General features: G+C 34.7%; 1 pseudogene; it reads left to right on the top strand.

Moving 5' to 3' along the window:
* Positions 1 to 11872: 11872 nt before the first annotated feature.
* Positions 11873 to 12816, top strand: LOC141494754 (olfactory receptor 13D1-like; annotated as a pseudogene).
* The last annotated feature ends 8086 nt before the right edge of the window (positions 12817 to 20902 follow it).

Below are 20902 nucleotides of genomic sequence, written 5' to 3'. Positions count from 1 at the left end.
TTGACAGCATATGCCCTCCTTTAACAACATAGAAACCATTACATTTAGCACCCAATTAGTCAGAATAGTCCATTAAAATAGGAAACTGCCAGATGGGTAGAAATCGTAATAATGCCCATATTGAACCATTAGAGTAATTCATTCTCTTTCCTCATCATCTGAATTAATCTTAAGTATATCACATTATTTATAGTGTGATAGATCAGTTAGACCAGTAAAAATCAGTAGCACTAGGGTTCAAGTCCTGTATCTGATTAGATATAGATATGTCTACATTATGAATTATAAAATTAATTTGAGGACACAGTTCTTGCTTTCCCCTGTGCCAAAATCATTGAACTTTAGGAAGATTAACCTAAAGCATATAGGACAAAGGATTGTGTTACATGAATTGAAAAGAGCAGAAACTGAAACTTCTGACATTTCACAGAAAAGACATTTTAAGCTTATACTTCTCCACTATTGAAATGTACCACTTTTGTTAGGTTATTGTTACATTAATCCATGCAAGTGATGATTGATAATAGCTTAATAAGCAATGCCTTCTAACAGATACCTGTATTTCATTCAATACAGGATAAGAAATTCAGGGGCATTTGTATGGTATAAAAGGAATGAATTTCTAATAGCTGGAATTTAAAGCACATGTAATGATTGATGAGGTGCTCTTTTTGGGTAGATCAATGTTCAGTGTCCTCCCTCAAGTTATATATAAAGGAATTCATTTCCCTGATTAATACAGCTTCAAGACAAGGTATTACTGCAAACATCTAAATAAATGAGGGAAAAAGATTTTAGAGATCACAATGATTTAACCCAGTTCCAGTCTCTAGAGTTGGACTTTAACAAAATGAAAGGATCAAGGAGAACTTCCAAAGCAGAGAAAAGATGGTGGCATGAAGTTAGGAAATTCCTGCAGCATTTCCTGAAACAACTTTGAATGAAGCCTTTAAATAATCCTAAAGTGATAGAAGCCACCAACAAAATTGAATTAAAAAAAAGTTCAGCTTACGATATCTTGTAGGAACTTCTAGAAAAAAATCTGTCTCATATGGGTAAAAGGGGAGTGCAACCCAGCATAGGCAGGAGAAATGGGAAGCCAGCAGGAGGGTCTTAGCCACAATCCAGACAAAATACTGGCACAGCAGGTCAATAATGAGGGTCCCAACTGAAACTTGGAAGGCAAAGTTCAAATCTGGGAACTCTGGTGCACCAAGTGGACTGAGTTGGGCTGGCCTAATACAAGGAGCAAATCAGAGGCACATGAGAAGTCAGAACAAGATGCTAGGGAATCACACCCCCAAGGTTTCCAGCACAAAAATCTTGGAATCAGACCATCTTTGCCCCAGCAGCACAGCTCAACTCTAAAAATGAGCAGAAAAAAGAAAGAGTGACAGAACCCACAAAAGAACAGAGTGGAGCATTATCCAGCAAGGTCTGGCTTGGACAATCGGGAGAATGCTCTAGGTGGGGAACTAAAACCCAGTAAACAGGAGACTAGGGACCAGTCAGAGATTCTCAGCCAAAGGAGGCAGCAAATGCCCCAGAGCCTCTCCAACAGGTCAATGACACAGCAAGCCAGTTAGGAGCATTCTAACAATGGTACCTTAGACCCTGGGCTAAATGTCCAGTTCACTGAGCAGCTGCTGCTGTCCCATTGCCCCCATTCAGTGAATAAGTCACTAGCACCCCCAACCAATAAGTCCTCAGTCCAATGAACAAGCCACTGGTTCTTCTCAATGCAGAAAGACAATCTCAGACAGCAAGCCACTAGCATTCTCAATGAATGCCTCAGATCAGTGAGCAAGGGTCTAGGGCTCTCAATGTAGAAGGTCTGCAATCCTGTGGAAGGTACCTTCCCCCCAAAACAAAAAACTTAAAATAGCTTACTCAGGTTACTCAGAAAGAGTAAGAAAAGACAGAGAAAATCCAGGACTAGCTTGGAGATAATAAAAAGATGGCAGAAAAAGTACTATATTTGAAGCAGCAGAGGAGAATATAAATTGATCTCCAGCCAAAGAGCTCATAAAGTTTTTTAAAATTGAGTAGAAAAACTGGGAAAAGAAATGCAAGGGGAAATTTGACATATTGCAAAAGGAAGCACAAAAATTGACTGAAGAAAACAAATCTTTTAAAAATACAATTGAATGGGGGTGGCTAGGTGGCAAAGTCACCTGGAGTGATGAGTACCTGAGTTCAAATCCAGCCTCAGACACTGAATTATTACCTAGCTGTGTGGCCTTGGGCAACCCACTTTAACTCCATTTGCCCTGCAAAAACCTAAAAAAAAAAATACAATTGAACATAGAAAAGATAACTCCTTTAAAAAAGAGAACTGACCAAATGGAAAAGGAAATGCAAAATCTAAGTGTAGAAAATATTTCTTGAAGAATAGATTGGAGCTAGAGGAGGCTAATGACTCTAGAATACATCAAGAATCAATCAAGCTAGGTGGCATAGTGGATAGAGTACTAGCCCTGGAGTCAGGAGAAGTGAGTTCAAATCCAGCCTCAGACATCTAATAATTACCTAGCTGTGTGATCTTGGGCAAGTCACTTAACCCCATTACTTTGCCCAAAAAAAGAATCAATCAAATAATCCCCTCCAGATACTTAATACTGATTTAGCTGTGTGACCTTGGGCAAGTCACTTAACCCATTGCCTTGCAAAAAACAAAACAAAAAAAGGCAAGCAAGTAAAATCAAAACTGAAAAAAATAGAAGAAAATGTAAAATTCCTCATGGAAAAATAGATACAGGGAAGATAATTTAAGAATTATTGGACTACTAGAAAGCCATGATCAGAAAAAGAGCCTGGACAGAATCTTTGAAGAAATCATCAAGGAAAATTGCCCTGATATCCTGGAACAAGAGAGTAAAATAGTCATTGATAGAATCCACCAAGGATTCTGAAGGATTGCAAGATAAAATCATCAAGGAATATTGTAGTAAAGTTCCAGAATTACCAGATCAAGGAGAAAGTCCTGCAAGTTGTCTGAAGGAAACAATCAAATACCAAGGAGTCATAGTCAGGATTCCACACAACTTCTAACATCAACATTAAAGGATTGAAGGATATTCCAGACAGCAAAGGAGCTCAGATTACAACCAATAATCTACAATCTAAAAACACTGAGTATGCTCTTTCAGGAGAAAAGATAGACTTCTAACAAAATCGTTGATTTTCACAATTTACTGATGAAAAAACCAGAGCTAAACATAAACTTTTATCTTCAAACATGAGATTCAAGAGATAAATAAAAAGTTAAATAGAGGTAGTGGGGTGGGGGAATAATGTTATTCAATAAGATTAATTTTTATTATGCTGAAAAATTTTATTTTCCTTTCTTCCAAGAGCTAAACATTTTGTGCCAAATTAGTACCAAAACATGAATTTCACAAGGGATCAATTATAGTTGTAATTTATGTAATTTCTTCCTATCTTATAAATGAACCTAAAACAATTAAATGACAAATAAAGCTTGCAGAAATCATGTATTTTTCAGCATAATATGCTTCCACATCAAAAGAGTTAAACTGGTTTCATCCCTACATGAGAGGAAGATATCCATGACTCTTGAGAACTGTAACTCTATTAGAAGGAGTATACTTAAACTGAAGATATGGACATAAGTTGATTTTGATGAGCTGAATTTAAAAAAATTAAGATATTAAACAAAAAAAAGAATTATAATGGATAGATGGAAGTGGAGGCAGAATGGGATGAATCACATGAAGAGGCACAAAGGACCTATTGTAGAAACAAGGGAAGGAAGGAGAATTGTTTGAATCTTACTTTCATTGGATTTGCCTCAAAGATGGCATAAAACATCCACCCAGTTGGGTTTAGAAATTTTTCTTACCCTTCAGGTTTTAGGAGAGGAAAAAGGTGAGGCAGGAAAAGAGGGAATGATAGAAGAAAGAGAAAGAAGGCAAAAAGTCAAAGAGGATTAGGGAAAGAAAAGGGAGGGGGTAGAAAAAACAGGCACAGATTGAGAGAGGTAGTATTCAGAAGTAAACCTTATTGGCATGGCTAGGTCGTGCAGTGGATAGAGCACCGGCCCTGGAGTCAGGAGGACCTGAGTGTTCAAATCCAGCCTCAGACACTTAATAATTACCTAGCTGTGTGGCCTTGGGCAAGCTACTTAACGCATTTGCCTTGCAAAAAAAGTAAACCTTATTGAGTTCCTTAAGATTTTTCTTTCATGTTCCCTTTTAATGATTCTCTTGAGTCTTGTGTATGAGTAACAGATTCTGTATTCAGCTACAGTCATTTTATCAGGAACACTTCAAAGTACTCTACTTCATTAATATTAATTCCCCTGGAGAATTATACTCAGTTTTAATAAACAGAACATTTTTAGTTGTCATCATAGTTTCTTTGACTTCTTGAATAGCATATTCCAAGACTTATGCCCCTTTAAGAGGGAAACTACTAAATCTTGGGTTGATACTTCTAACTGTGGCCGCACAGTATTTAAATTATTTCTTTCTGATTGTTTGCAATATTTTCTCTTTAACCTAGGAGCTGTGAAATTTGGCTATAATATTTGTAGGAGTTTTTATTTTGGATCTCTTTCAGATCACTAATAGGTTCTTTCAATTTCTATTTTATCCTTTGGATCTAAAACATCAGGGCCATTTTCCTTACCACTTTTATCATGACTTTCTTATAGTCCAATAATTCTTAAATTATGGAGGGGGGGAGGTTGCAAAGCAATAGGATTAAGTGACTTGTCCAGGGTCACAAGCTAGGTAAGTATCAAGTATCTGAGGTCAGATATGAAATCAGTCCTCCTGACTCCAAGACTGGTGCTCTATCCACTGTGCCACCTAGCGGCTCCAAATAATCTATTTTACCTATTTTCCAGGAGAGTTGTTTTTCTAATGAGATATTTCACATTTTCTTTTATGTTTTTCATTCTTTGACTTTATTTTATTGCTCCTTGATATCTTATGGAGTCATCAACTTACATCTGGTCACTTCTAAACTTAAAGGAATTATTTTCTTCAGTAAGATTTTGGTATCTTTTTTTCCACTTGGGCAATCCTATTTTTTCAGGGTTTTATTTTTCTTCAGTAAATCTTTGTTTCTCTTTTATCAATTTGTTGATTTTCTTTTTTAAAATTGTCTTACATCATTTTAATTTCTTTTCCCACTACAAAAAGTATTTTTCTTTGAGACTGTTTTGTTGGTTATTTTTGCATTATTTTCTTCTTCTGAGTTTGTGTCTTGATCTTTCCTGACACCAAAGTAGCTTTTTATGGACAAGTTCTTTTGTTGGGGTGGTGGTGGTGGTGGTGGTGGTGGTGATTTAGTCATTTTTCCAGCTCATTTCTTAACTTTCAGTTTTACCCCAATATTGGGTTCTACTTATTTGAGGCTGGGGAGGTACAGTCTCAAACTTTAGGCTTTTATGTGTTCCTGGTTTTTGTTGTTGTTGTTGTTGTTTTTATTTTTAGGTTTTTGCAAGGTGAATGGGGTTAAGTGGCTCGCCCAAGGCCACACAGCTAGATAATTATTAAGTGTCTGAGGCCAGATTTGAACTCAGGTACTCCTGACTCCAGGGTCAGTGCTCTATCCACTGCGCCACCTAACCGCCCCAAGTTTTCAGAGCTTTTAGGGGTTAATGATCTGGGGAAAGGCTTTGTCCCTCCTTTTATGGTTCTGCACTCTGGTCTTTACCCAGAAATATCTCTTTTTCCCTTGAAACTGCATAGAGCCTTGCTCTGTGACTATGGTCTCTGCTCCCATGTGACTAACCAGATAGTCTTTTCTAATCCCTGGAAATGCAGTGCAGAACTATGTATGAATAATAGAGTTATTAATCAGTGCCAGTTATACCCTGTACTAGCAATGTGTCCACAATAATATCTTTTCTGCCATATCTATTGTCTCTAGGCTAAAAAATATCAAATTAATGCATGACTGAATCAACACATATGACTCCAAGGTGACAAACCTGAGTGACTGGAAGAATGGTGATATCTTCAACAAAAATAAGATTTTACTCAAATCTTTCATTTCATTGATTCAAATTACAAATCATTCAACTCTACCTATCTTCACAAAAAGGGTTAGTCACAAAAAAAGGTCTACCCAAGGTGCTAGAAGCCTTCTTACTTTTAACTGTATATGCCATTGGTATTTCAAAGATGGGATTTGCATTCAGATTTTCCTAAGGTAAATTCCATCCACTGCCTTATACCGCACAACTTCTCTTAGAACTCTCCCTTCAAGGTTCTTAGCTTAGATTGTATCCTGAATTGTTGATACCTTTGACAGTGAAAAAAAAAACCTAAGTATTTCCACATCTATCATAAGATTTCATCACACCAAACTTCAATTTTCCTATGTGATTAACTAAAGACCTTCCTATATTCCAGAGGTAAATATAATGTTCTATTTTTTCTAAAAAAATCCATTACTTCAAATTTTGAACACATTCCATATCCTTAGAAATAAGGATTGGAGAAAACACTCAGAAAAACGAAGTAGAGAATACTCTTACCCTAGCAAGAAATGCTCCTCTAAATATTCTCTGAAGGGAGAATTTTTCGTGGTTGATTTTTTTGATCCATGGAATTCTATATTAATTAAAATTTATTGTTGTCAATATAATTGGGTATTGGGGATATAATCCCTAAAGCATTCTTGTGGATTTCTTCACTTCTGAATATTCATACTTCAAAACTTTAAATTGCTGCTGGGATTAAAAAGGTCTCTTAAAGAGACAATAAATTTAAATTATCTTCTGGGGTTACTGCCTCATCTTTTAGAAATTCTCTCTGTACACAGAATTGGAGATTGAGGTTCAACTAAAATTCCTAACACAAGGAATTTTATTTTATCAACATATCAGCTGATTTTATACTTAAGAACTTAGCTTTGGGAGTACACAGAATCTCAGAATATCTGAGTTGGAAGAGGACCAAACATTCAATTCAAGCTTCTTACTAGAAAATAACTTCAAAAAGGGCAAATTAAGAGAATAAGGTCACACAGGGAAAATAGTAGTGGTCTCCTGACTCTCAGATGCCCCTTAAGCAGAGCCTTTTAATTCATTAAAAGTACTGGATTTTATTTCGTCATTGCATCAAGATAGGTAAGTACCTGAAAAGTTTTGTTCCAATATCTCTCCTAAAAGTATTAGCTTACAGAGTTCTTGCAAATTTCTCTGAAATGCTTGCTTTCTCTCAGCCCTGATATCTTGAAATAGAATTCTGAAACAAAATATTTCATATGTCAATATCTATGAAAATATAGCATATTTGAATTGGAGACTTTAAAAAAAACAGAAAAGAAACCACAATTCTGTTCTATTAAAAAGAACTAACTAGAAATAAATAAAAGCTCAGTGTTTGTGGTTTGTGGTTTCAATCTGGCATTTTTAGCATTTGTATGAATTTTGTAACTAAATTATTGTTCCAACTGGCAATACTCCCTAGGTGCTATCTAAGTGCCTTCCTTGCTTCTTAATGCTTATTGATATTGTTCACCGAAGTTTCTGAAACTAGGACATAAATTGGGAGTTAATTATGAAATCTCAGATTGAAAGGCATTTCATTAGTTACTCAGTTAAACTCTTATAGAAAGCATATATCTTCTTGTTTTATTTATTTTTATTTTTTTAATATTTTTGTTTTTATTTAAGTCAATGAGGTTAAGTGACTTGGCCAAGGTCACACAGCTAGTGATTATTATGTATCTGAGGTCAGATTTGAACTCAGGTCCTCCTAACTCCAGGGCCAGTGCTCTATCCACTGCACCACCTAGCTGCCCCAAAACATCCTCTACATAACATTCTCAAAAAAAATTACTATCAAGTCTCTGAATGTATTCTCCATCCAAGAAACAAATTTGACCAGGAGAGGGACATAGTATAGGACAATGAATTGTGGACAATGAATTGTTTGGGCACAGCAGTTCTTGTGATGCCTGTGGTATGTTGTGGTAGACTCATCATCAATGTTGATGAAAAGAGTGCTTACACAAATCACAGGTATTTGAACTATGAAATATGTAAGAATTGAATGAATCAGGTTCAAATATTTTGAGTTAGAGTATAAGGAATCCTTAAATCGAGCACATGTAAAAGCTACAACTGATTTTCAGTTTAAGATTTCAGAAAAAAGAGGGTTTCATGCTTGTAATTTACCCTGAATTCTTTCAGAGTCCTCTCTCCTCTCCAGCTAGTAAAAGACTCAGATTTGAGACTTCACTCGTATTGATCTTTTTAATGTTCTATCCACTGACAGAGGTATTTTCACCATCACACTATATTGCCTCTCCATGAAGATTAAAAGGTTTAACAAGTACTGCTCCAAATCTCTCTTGGGAGACAAATCTCAGAGATGGAAGGGACTAGACAGATAAAGGGGAAAAGGAATTGGATTTGGGGTGAAAATATCTGGATTCAAATCTTGATACTACGTCTTTGTATTCCTATGATCTTCAGAGAATCTCTAAGAATGCTTCTCAATAAAGAAAATGTAGGCATTAGACTAGGTTATTTTTAGGGTCCCTTCCAGTTCTAAATGTAGGACTGCTCATTTTTACTTATTATCAAACTATCTCCCACAAGGGAAGACAGGTGACACAGTAGAAAGAGTGTCTGACCTAGAATCAGGAAGACTCAGCTTCCTAAATTCAAATCTGATCTCAGGAACTAACTAGCTATGTGAGCCTGAGCTAGTCATTTAATCCTGTTTGCCTCAATTTCCTCATCTTTAAAATGAGTAGAAGGAAATTGCAAATCCCTCCATATCTTTGCCAAGAAAACCTCAACTAAACACTATAAACTGACTCCCAGAGAAGCAAATTGATATACCCAAGATCATATAGCTAACAAATGCACCACCCCCAACTACAATAATAATAGTTAGGATTTATGTAGTCCTTTATAATTCATGAAGTACCTTGCATGTATTATCTCATTTGATCTGACAATAATCCTGTGAGGTAGGTGATCATTTTATCCCCTTTTTATTGTTGAAGAAACTGAGGATGAAAGAGGTTAAATGATTTGTCCAAGGTCACAAAGCTAGTAAGTGTTTGAAAGAGGATTCAGAGTTAGGTCTGCTTGACTCTTGATCTAATACTCTACACACTAAGACACATAGCTAGTTCAGGACTAGAAAACAGGTCTGATTTCAGGTTCACTGATTCTTTCCCTTCCCCTAAGAAAACCCATTTCATTTTAAGGAAATTTTCCCCCCACTATTAATCCCAATGATTTCTTCTCTATGACAAGAAAGTCTAGGACACAGGTAGATTCATTTATATTGAAATGAAGATGATAGTATAAAAAAATTAAATAGAGCTGCAAAAATTAAAAAATAATTAAAAATCAAATGAAGCTCTTTCATCCCCTGAAGATATCTGGAATTTCTTGCTGGGAATATTTGCTACAAATTAAGAAATTATTAAATAAGTGAGTAAAAAGCATGTATTAAATTCCTACTATGTACAAAGCTTGTGTTTATATGTAGGTCAAAAATATTTCATGATAAATACAATAATAAATGACCTAAGTAAAACTTATCTCCCATTTCATACAGTGATAGTAGATAAGAGGAAGACCAGATGAATTAAATGGCTATCACCAACCCACACAGAACTGCCAAGGTCTGTGGAGAAAATTAACTCTCTCTTGTCAGGAAAAAAAATGGAGGTAAATAGCTTTATTTGTTTCCCCATCCACCTAAACTTCATGCTATTCCTTTATTTTATTTCATAGAAATAAGACATTGATACACTATAGATTCTTCAATAAATATTTATATTATTCCACATTCATTCATAATCTCTCTAATTTCTAGTTCATGGTTTTATAAATTGATTCTAAATTGAGAGAGGTGATACATAGGATAAAGAAAGAGAGAAGAAAGTGAAAGGGGGTAAAGAAGGAAGGAAAATAAACAAATGGCTGAATTAACATGATTGAATGAAGGTAGCATTGATTGAAGGAATGGAGGAAAGGAGAGAGAGAGAAGAAGAAGAAGAAGAAAGGAAAATAGATAGATGATAGATAGATAGTGTTTATTAAGCACTTTCCACTGTACTAAGCATTAAGGAAGGAAATAACAGATAAATCAGATGGTCTGACTTCCAAAGTGCCTACATTCTTATGGGTGAAGTAAACATCCAAAGAGAAACCTGGAAGAAGCAGAAGAGGACAGGGTGCCAAAGAGCATTGGGAAGTGTTGCACAATCTTAGGCTCAGGCAATATAAGGCAAAAGTTAGATTATCAGAACAAAGGGACCCAGAAATAGAGTTCACGTTACTGGAGAAGAGGAGGTAAAGATGACAATCAGAGTTGAGGGGAGAAGGCAATGGATAGTACTTAAATTGAAGTTGGCTATATGCACTAGATGTCCTCGTGATTTTGAGGGGAAATGAGCTCATTTTCCTTTTTATCTATAGATGAGTTTAGATTCCTGGTGACTGTTACATTTAAAATTATATACTCTTTTGTCATAAAGTCATCCTCTTATCTGTGTTTAAGCCCATCAATAGCAGAAGTCATTGCTAAAAAACAATCTTAGATTAGTTAGGAAGCTCAGTAATTCAATTTCTATATCTATTCAAAAGTGAAAAAAGCACTAGAATAAATTTATCAGCCCCATATTTTCATCACTTTCTTGCTATTGCTTTGCTTTGTAGCATTGAAAAAGTTTAACTTAGAACCTCAGTTGTTTGTTGTTGTTGTTTTAATTTGTAAAATGAGTGTTGGTGATAGAAGGGGTTCTTAACATGGGACCTGTGAACTTGGTTTTTTAAAATATTTGATAACTATATTTTAATATAATTTGTTTCTTTTGTGATCCCATCCATTTTGATTTATTAATTTGAAAACATTATTCTAAAAGGGGGTCTATAAGCTTCACCAGACTGCCAAAGGGGTCCATGCCAGAGGAAAAAGGAAAAGGAAAAAAATTTTCTAAAGTTAAGGATTACTTTGGTCCTGTCCAAATCTAATTTTATTATTTGAATCTATCATGGAAAGCAAGAAAAATCAACAAAGCAAAATAGTTTTAGTTGACATATTTGAAAATAAAGGAAAGGGATTTATTGAGCTATAATTAATAGTAATTAATTTCACTGACACTGCTAGTATCTTAAATATCCTAAAAGAAAATGACATGAGACTTTTAGAAGCAAACACATGTGAACATATTTTAAAATTTTCATATGGAATAAAATTTTTCCTGTATACCCTTCCCTCTAAATAGGATAAGTCTAATTTGTCCGACAATCAAGTGGGTTTAGTTATGGAGGTATCACAAATAAAAAAATAAAAAACCTCATTGTAAGACAATCTTACCTCTTCCTCTAACTCTATACATGTCTCAGAATTTTATAACAATAGCAATTAAGGTGATTTATATATGCATGCTTTTCTCTCTGCCAGTGTGAAATGAATTTCTGACTTTGAATATATAAATTGAGGCACAGACTTTTTTAACTTATCTAAGATTCTTTTTAGCAAGTATTCTGTGATTGATGGACTAAGAAATGGATATCATCAGTGACTTCATATGAATGGCTTTATAGAGAAAAGAATATAAAATTTTGAGTTGAAATAAAGTTTTACAAAATGTTTTACATGTTATCTCATTTGAACTCAGAATAATGTTATTATTATCCTAATTTTACAGATAAGAAATCTAAAGCAGAGGTTAAATAGCTTTCCCAGGGTTCCAAAGTCGGAGTTTGAAGCAGGATTTAAACCTCCTGCTCTCCAAGACCAGAATTCTATCCAATACCATAATTCATGATCAGAATTATAGTGAGTCTCAAATTTTTGTTGAATTCTTAATGGTATTGTTTCTATGCTCTCTCACTTCCTGCAGCTGAAAAGAGAAAGACATGGAAGGAAACAATAACACAGTTGTAACCGAATTCATTCTACTGGGACTTTACAAATACCCCAAGCTTGAGATTTTCCTTTTTGTGTTATGTTTGACAATATACATAGTCATACTATTTGGAAACAGCACCATAATCATACTAACCATTCTGAATTCCCATCTTCATACCCCCATGTACTTCTTCCTCAGTAATCTCTCCTTCTTAGACATCTGTTACACATCTTCATTTGTGCCCAAGATGCTAGTGAACTTCCTAGCAACCCGAAAATCTTTATCCTATACAGGATGTGTAGCCTAGATGTCACTCTCCTTTGCCATGGGAACTACAGAATGTGTCCTACTGGCTGTGATGGCTTATGACCGCTATGTGGCCATCTGTAACCCGCTAATGTATCCCGTTGTTATGAACAGGACTGTTTATGTGCCCCTAACAACTCTGTGCTGGCTAATAGGTGTTCTTAACTCTTTGTTGCAAACCATTATTACTATGCAGTTGCCTTTTTGTGGAAAAAATGTCATTGACCATTTCACATGTGAAATCCCGGCTGTCATGCACCTGGCCTGTGCTGACATCTCCCTAAATGAACTCATCATACTTTTAGCAAATGTAATCCTCACCTTGACTCCTCTCCTTTTAATTGTTATTTCTTATGTCTTCATCCTCTCCACCATTTTAAAGATCCGCTCTGCTGAGGGGAGAAGCAAAGCCTTTTCTACCTGCTCAGCCCACCTGACTGTGGTGATCATCTTCTATGGGACTATCCTCTTTGTATATATGAAGCCCAAGTCCAAAGCCTCATTGACCACGGTAAACTGATTGCTTTGTTTTATGGCATTTTTACCCCCATGCTTAATCCCATCGTCTACAGTCTGAGAAACAAGGATGTGAGTGCTGCAGTGAAAAAAGTATTAAGCAGATATCTGTCCTTATGGAAACTATGAAAGTTATGGTTTGATTCTATTCTGCAGGTCTATATCATAGGGTAATAGCTTACTTGTATATTTTGAATTCTTCATTTTGGCTACATTCTCCTACAAAGAAGAACACAATCCTTCTCTCCATTTATCCTATTTATTACAATTTTGTTCCATGTTGTCTGATAAATTCTCCACATATGGTCTATTCAATCCAAGCGAAGTCTAACTCTACTTTTTAAGTGACCCAAAGAAATCGTGTATAACTTGTATTGTCCATCTATTAATTCATTCTCACTATAAATCCCTCCTGTCTCCTTTTCTGATCCTATATATCTGATAATATCCCTCACACTTTTTTAAGCCTTTGTTGGCAACATACTTTATAATCTATTCATCTTTTCTCCATCTTCTGGTATAGTACAGGAGCAACTACATGACTTTGGAAACTCATTTACATTTACATAATTTTTCATAAGAAAGTATGATAGTTATCTATGTTCAGTGTCCACATGCTTCCTTCTGAACAACTTTTGAGGTTAAATATAATTATGTACAATTAAATATTGCATAATATTTGCATAATATTGCATAATATTTGCAATAGTCATAGAATGAGGATTAGAAGGAGTCTAATAAATGCTTATTCCCTTTTCCTTTGTGTGTTTGAGTTTCTGAAGCAGGACAATAACATTTAGCAAGCGTTTTCTTGTTTAATACAGACAGGACAGTACAATGGATTATAATATTAAAATAATATGTGATATATATATATATAAATTCATAATGTTAAATATAATTGTATACATTATATACAGATATAAGTAGAATCAGTAAAATCTAGCTTTAAATATTGCTTCTGTCATTTACCAGTTCTGTGACATTGTGCAAACTACAAAACCTCCCAGAACCAACTCTCTCAGAATTACCTACTAAATTGGAGATGGGTTGCAATGTTTCTTCAATGGAATCATAGGTTCCTGACATATTGACATAATTTTTGTAGAGTATTCAGCGACATGATATTCCCTGTACTGCATGACTTGGATTTGCTTTCAACCATCCCATAAACATTCAATGAAGGGGCAACCTGGAGGGTCAGTGGTTAGAGCATTGGCTCCGGAGTCAGAAGGGTCTAAGTTCAAATCCAGTCCCAGACACAGACTACTTGTCTCTAGGCAAGTCACTTAACCTAAATTGACTCCCAAAAATAAAATGTCAATGAGTGCTTACCGCGGACATGACCAAGAGTTAACTAAGTTGTACATGTATAAAAATACCAATAATGCAGCACAAGAACAACTCTGTGCTACAAGAGAAACACAAACAAAATGATTTGGGGGTTTAAAAGAGTAAGGGAAGGGGCGGCTAGGTGATGCAGTGGATAAAGCACCGGCCCTGGAGTTAGGAGTACCTGGGTTCAAATCCGGTCTCATACACTTAATAATTACCTAGCTGTGTGTCCTTGGGCAAGCCACTTAACCCCATTTGCCTTGCAAAAACCTAAAAAAAAAATAAGAGAAAAGAAGATAATATGCAATTGAATTGTCAAGAATATTTTATAATGGAGGTAGCATATGGTTGGAGCCTTAGAGAGGATGGATATAGTTTTGGCAGATAGAGTCAAAAGTCAAATAAGAACAACTTGAGAAAAATCTTCCACCTACATCAAAACTGACCATGTACTAGGGCACAAAAAAACCTTATAATCAAATGCAGAAAGGCAGATATAATAAATACACACTTCTTAGACCATGATGCAATAAAAATTGCATGTAATAAAGGATCTTGGAAAGATAAATCAAGAACTAAATGGAAATTAAATAACTTTATCTTAAAGAATGAGTGGATCAAACAATAAATCATAGAATTAATCAATCATTCCATCCAAGAAAATGACAACAATGAGACATCATACCAAAATGTATAGGATGCAGTCAAAGTAGTTTTAGGGGAAATTTTATATCTCTAATACCTATATGAATATAATAGAGAAAGAGGAGATCGGTAAATTGTGTACACAACTAAAAAAAGCTAGAAAAAGCACAAATTAAAGATCCCCAATTAAAAAACAAATTAGAAATCCTGAAAATAAAGGAGAGACTAATAAAACTGAAAGCAAGAAAGCCATTGCTCTAAAAAATAAAACTGAATTGGTTTTATGAAAAAAAATTATAAAGTAGATAATTCTTTGGTTAATCTGACTTTATAAAAAAGAAAGAAGAACACCAAATTATCAGGATCAAAAATGTAAAGGGTGAACTCAGCAATGAGAAGGAAATTAAAGAGATAATTTAGAGAAAATTTTGCCCATTTCTATGCAAACAAATTTGAAAACCTGAGTGAAATGGATGAATATTTATATATAAATATAAATATAAAATATCCAGATTAACAGAAGAAAAAATAAAATACCTAAATAACTCCATTTCAGAAAAAAGAAATTGAAGAAGCCATCTAAAAATTCCCTAAGAAAAAATCTCCAGGTCCAGATGAATTCTAGCAAACATTTAAGGAACAATTAATTCCAAATCTACATAAACTATTTTTAAAAATAGGAAAAGGATGGGACAACAAGGTGGCACAGTGGATAGAGCACTGGCCCTGGAGTCAGGAGTACCTGAGTTCAAATCTGGCCTCAGTCACTTAATAATTACCTAGCTGTGTGGCCTTGGGCAAGTCATTTAACTCCATTGCTTTGCAAAAAAAAATAGGAAAAAAGAGTTCTGATAAATTCCTTATATGATACCAATACTGTGCTGATACCTAAATTAGGAAAAACCAGAACAAACAAAGAAAATTACAGTCCAATCTCCTTAATGAACATTCATTCAAAAATCTTAAAGAAAATTTTAACAAAGAGATTACAGCAAGTTATTACCAAGATAATGCACCATGATCAGGTAAAATTTATACCAGGTAGGAAGGGATGGTTCGATATTAGGAAATAACCCACCATATTGAACATATCAATAACAAAAGCAACTGAAATCATGTGATTATCAAAAGATGCTGAAAAATTCATTGAAAAATACAAATTAAAAATACTAAAGAGTTGAGGAATAAATGGAAGTTTACCTAAAATAATAAGCAGCATTCAGCTAAAGACTTCAACAAACAATGTAAGTAATAGAGATAAATTGGGAACATTTCCAATTAGATCAGGGATGAAATAAGGATGTCCATTATCATCATTACTATTCAAAATAGTTATAGAATAGTTTTTCTCAATAAGAAGAAAAAGAAACTTCTGAAGTAATTAGAATTGTCTAAGAGAAGGCAAAACTTTCATTCTTTGCAGATACAATGGTATACTTAAAGAATCCTATTAAATCAACTAAAAAACTACTTGAAACAATTATCAAAGTGGCAGAATATAAAAAAAGCCCACATAAATTATCAGCATTTCTATATATAAACAACAAAGTCCATGAGCAAGATATAGAAGAGAAATTCCATTTAAAGTTATTGCAGATAACATAAAATACCTGAGAATCTATCTCCCAAGACAATCATGGAAACTGTATGAACACAATTACAAAATATCTTTCACACAAATAAAATCAAATCTAAAATGTAATAACAATGGCAAGTCTGCCCAAATTAAATTATTTCTTCAGTAGCATAACAATCAACTACCAAATAATTAATTTACTGAGCTTGAAAAAAATAGTAGCAAAATTCATCTGGAACAACAAAAGGTCGAGAATATCAAGGGAATGATGACAAAACTGTAAAAGAAGGTGGTCTAGCTCTACGAGATTTAAAACAGTACTATAAAGTGGCAGTCATCAAAACTGCCTGGTACTGGTTAAGAAATAGAGTAATGGATCAGTGAATAAAAATAGGTACAAAAGATAGAGCAATAAATTACTTTAGTAATTCATTGTTTCACATTAGGTTCTGGAATAAGAACTCACTATTTAACAAAAACTGTTGGAAAAACTGGAAAATAATATGGCAAAAACAAGGCATAGACTCATATCTCATACCCTATACCAGAATAAGATCAAAATGAATATAAATATCATAACAATTAACAGATCAAGAAATACTTTGTCAGATATAAGGAAAGGAGAGAAATTTGTAACTAAATAAGAAATAGAATACATTATAAATTGCAAAATGAGTGATTTTTTCTATATTAAATTAAAAAGTTTTTGCACTAACATAACCAATGCTGCCAAGATTAGAAGGAAAGCAGAAAGCCAGGAAACAATTTTAACAGTTAGGGGTTGGGAAAATGATCAACGTTGGAACAGCTGTGGGAAGATTGAAACACTAATGCATTGTTGGTGGAGTGGTGAACTAATCCAACCATTCTGGAGAACAAAATGGAACTATGCCCAGAGAGCAATAAAACTGATCATACCCTTTGACCCAGCAATACCAATATTAGGCCTGTATTCAAACGAAATCACAAAAACTGGGGAGAATTCCCACATGTTCAAAAAATATAATAGCTCTTTTCACAGTGGCAAAGAATTGGAAATTGAGGGGGATATCCATCAATTGGGGAATAGTTGAACGAGTTATGGTATATGAATGTTAAGGAGTACTATTATTCTATGACAAACCATGAATAGTCAGATTTTAGAGAAGAATGGAAAGAATTTCACAAACTGATGCTGAGCAAAGGGAGTAGAACCAAGAGATTATTGTACACATTAACAACAACATTAGGAGTTGGCTCCCCTTAATGATTGCAGTTCCTCTCAGCAGTTCAGAGAGCTCGGACACCTCTGGGAGACTTATGTGTGACAATGCCATGCCATCCAGAGGGAAAAAAACAAACAACAACAAAAATAGTCACTGAAACTGAAGGGATGCTGAGTTCACTTTCTCAAACTCCTCTTACATTTTTCCTTCCTATCCCATGATTTTCTTTCTTTTCCTTAGTCCTGATTCCTCTTAAACAAATTAAGTAACATATATACATATATATATATATATATATATATATAAATGTTTATGCTTATCATTTACCCAGCTGTTCCCCACTGAGGAGAAGGAGTTGGGAAGGGAGTGTGGTAGAAAAACATGTAACTTAAAAATATACAAGTGGATGAATGTTGAAAAACTTTCATGACACATAATTAGAAAAATGAAACTTAAGAAAAGGAAAAGGAAATGACAACTCCAATATCTTTGTCAAGAGAATCCCAAATGGGGTTGCAAAGAGGTAGACAAGACTGAACAACAAAACCAAGAATACATACCTATTGATGTTAGGGATGTTTTCTTTTGCCATGAGACATTTCAAACAAATTACCTTGCCTTCATAATTAGGAAGAACTGTCACAAAATCCCAAAAGGAGAGAGTAAGGGGAAAGAGAAGTTGATTGACAATATAAAATCTTGCAAAAAGTTCAAGGAGGATCTGGGTCAAAAAAGGTCATTAGTGAGAGATGTCACAGAATCTAATCAGAAGAGAAAGTCCTGAAGAGAGATGCAACAGAAGTGGATACCTTAAAGGACAAATGGCTACAGAATTCAAAATAAGAAATTAAGGAAAAATGTAGAAATAGGATCCAATTGGTAGGTCGATTTTATTTTTTAATTATTTTTAAAGGAATGCTAACTAGCACATAACAATCCATGAGTTCAACAAACACTTTTAATGTTTAACACATGAACATTATGTAGAGACACCAATACTGGTCACAATGTTGGACTTGAAATTTGAATGATCTGAGTTCAAATCCTCCTTTTAAAACCAGTAGTGTGCCCTGGATAAATCACTTAACCTTTACCTTACAGCCTTCATACACTCTAGGATCTAGCTAGCCTGGTCAGTCTACTGATCCTCCCATGAGATGCCCCATGCCTTTTTACCACTGTTACCCATGACTAGAATGTTCTGCTCTGCTTAGCTCCACCTTTACTTTCCCTGCTTCCTTCAAATCTCAAATCAAATCCAATCTTCTACAAGAAACCTTTCCCAGTCCTCCCCCCAGCTGCTTTCTTCTTTCAGATTGCCTTCATCTATTTTGTGTATATCTTCCACAAACAAAATAATTTACATTATTTTCCCCAAGTACAGTTTCCAATACAAAATAACTGCCAAGTACAGTTCCCAAGGACAAGAATTATAAAATAAAAGCTTGCCTTTCTTTTTATCCTTAGCACAATGCCTGACATAATAAGCCACTGATTAACTTTTCTGTAAAACACTTAAAATTCTGAAAAATAAGACTTTAATAACCCCTGCTCTACTTTCTTCACAGGCTTCTTGGAAGGATTAAATGAGATAATGTATGGGAATGTATGTGTAAGTTATGAACAGAGGAGACTAGGTGGCCTGGTGGCTTGAATGTTCAGGCCAGAGTCAGTAAGACCTCAGTTCAAATTCAGCCTTAATTGTATAACACTAGACTAGTCACTTAATCTCTCTTTGCCTTAATTTCCTCTTCAGTAAACAGAGGATAATCGAACAGCTTCCCCCTTGCAGGGGAAAGTGGCACAGTGCATAGTATACTGGGTTTGAAATACAAAGTCTCATCTTCATGAGTTCAAATCCAGCCTCAAACACTTACTAGCTATGTAACCCTGGGAAAGTTATTTAACCATATTAGCTTCAGTTTCCTCATCTGTAAAATAAACTGGAAAAGGAAATGGCAAACTGCTCTAGAATCCCTACCAAGAAAACTACAAATGTTGTTATGAAAAGTAAGAAATGAATGAAGCAACTAAACAGCAATAACAAATTTGTACGATTACTGTAAGGATGAATTAAGAAAATAATTATAAAACTGCTTGGTACAGGGCCTGGAATATCATAAATGCTATTATTATTTTATCTTCATTTTTAATTCAACTACTTAGATCATCAAATAATTCCTTTCCAAAAGGAATTGAAGATATCCCCAATTTGTTTTTTTTTGTTTATATATTTATTATTCATTCATTCATTATTTATTTATTTGCCACTGTAGCTTCTCTAGGGAGACTTCCTCTTCACAGTTCCTGAGACATGGCCACCACTTACTCCAGAAAGACTAAATGTTCCAAATTCTGACTTTCAAATATCAATCTCATGAAGCTGAAGTTTTCTAGGTATTATAAAATAAAGATTCAAGTATGTGAGAGAAAACATAAATAGTTCTACCCACTCAGAAAATTGAAGATCACGGTTTTTGCAATTAGGAGAACTTGATGGATTCATAGAATATTCCAACAAAAATTCTTTAAAGATCATTTAGACTGAACTCCTCATCTAAAACACAAGGATGTGGACCACGGGCATATTTTTTTAGCTTTTTTTGCAAGGCAAATGGGGTTAAGTGGCTTGCCCAAGGCCACACAACTAGGTAATTATTAAGTGTCTGAGACCGGATTTGAACCCAGGTACTCCTAGCTCCAGGGCCGGTGCTTTATCCATTACGCCACCTAGCTGCCCCTCACAGGCATATTTTTACACTGTCTTACCCAAACTGAACATAATCAGTCTCCTAGACTAGCTCCTCAATTTCTCAATTTTCCTAAATTTAACCACTGTTTACCTAGAACCTTCTCTTACTAGTTCTTGAATACTTGATCTCTGGGACACCTGATTTGACATAAATTCCACTCATTCTTTCTAGTCAAATAAATGAATGAATGAACAAATAATGAATTTGATTATCATAATATCAGATCAGCTATGACAATCTTCTTTAAATGTAGCTTTTATCATTTCATTCTTCTATTTCAAAACCTTCTGTGATTCCCTACCAACCACTTAATCAAGTACAAATTCCTCTGCATGGAATTCAAGAGATTTTATCATCTAAATATCATTTTTTTCTATCTGTCCAGCTTTATCTCCCATTAGACACCAGCACATGGGTTACTCCTCTGATCCTAGTTAGTCTGGCCTCCCCACTATCATACAATTGAAATTTACCATTTAGTCTTTGTTCATATTATTTCCTTTGCTCAGAATATCATTGTATGCTGTCTTGAATTATTCCTTAGTAGAAAAGTCTCTGTTATTCTTACCTCCAAGATTAGTCTTCAAGTTAATGAGACTAGAGATTTTGTCTCTCTCATTCCTCCCCCCAAGAATGACTAACACAGGGTCTACCCAAAATGCCTATTATTTCACATTAGTTTTAACATAATAGCCAGGTAT

The sequence above is a fragment of the Macrotis lagotis genome, chromosome 8, assembly GCF_037893015.1.
Source record: "Macrotis lagotis isolate mMagLag1 chromosome 8, bilby.v1.9.chrom.fasta, whole genome shotgun sequence".
NCBI classification, from domain to species: Eukaryota; Metazoa; Chordata; class Mammalia; order Peramelemorphia; family Peramelidae; genus Macrotis; species Macrotis lagotis.
The sequence above is the reverse complement of the archived record's forward strand: the minus strand, read 5'-3'. Positions and strand labels throughout refer to the sequence as shown.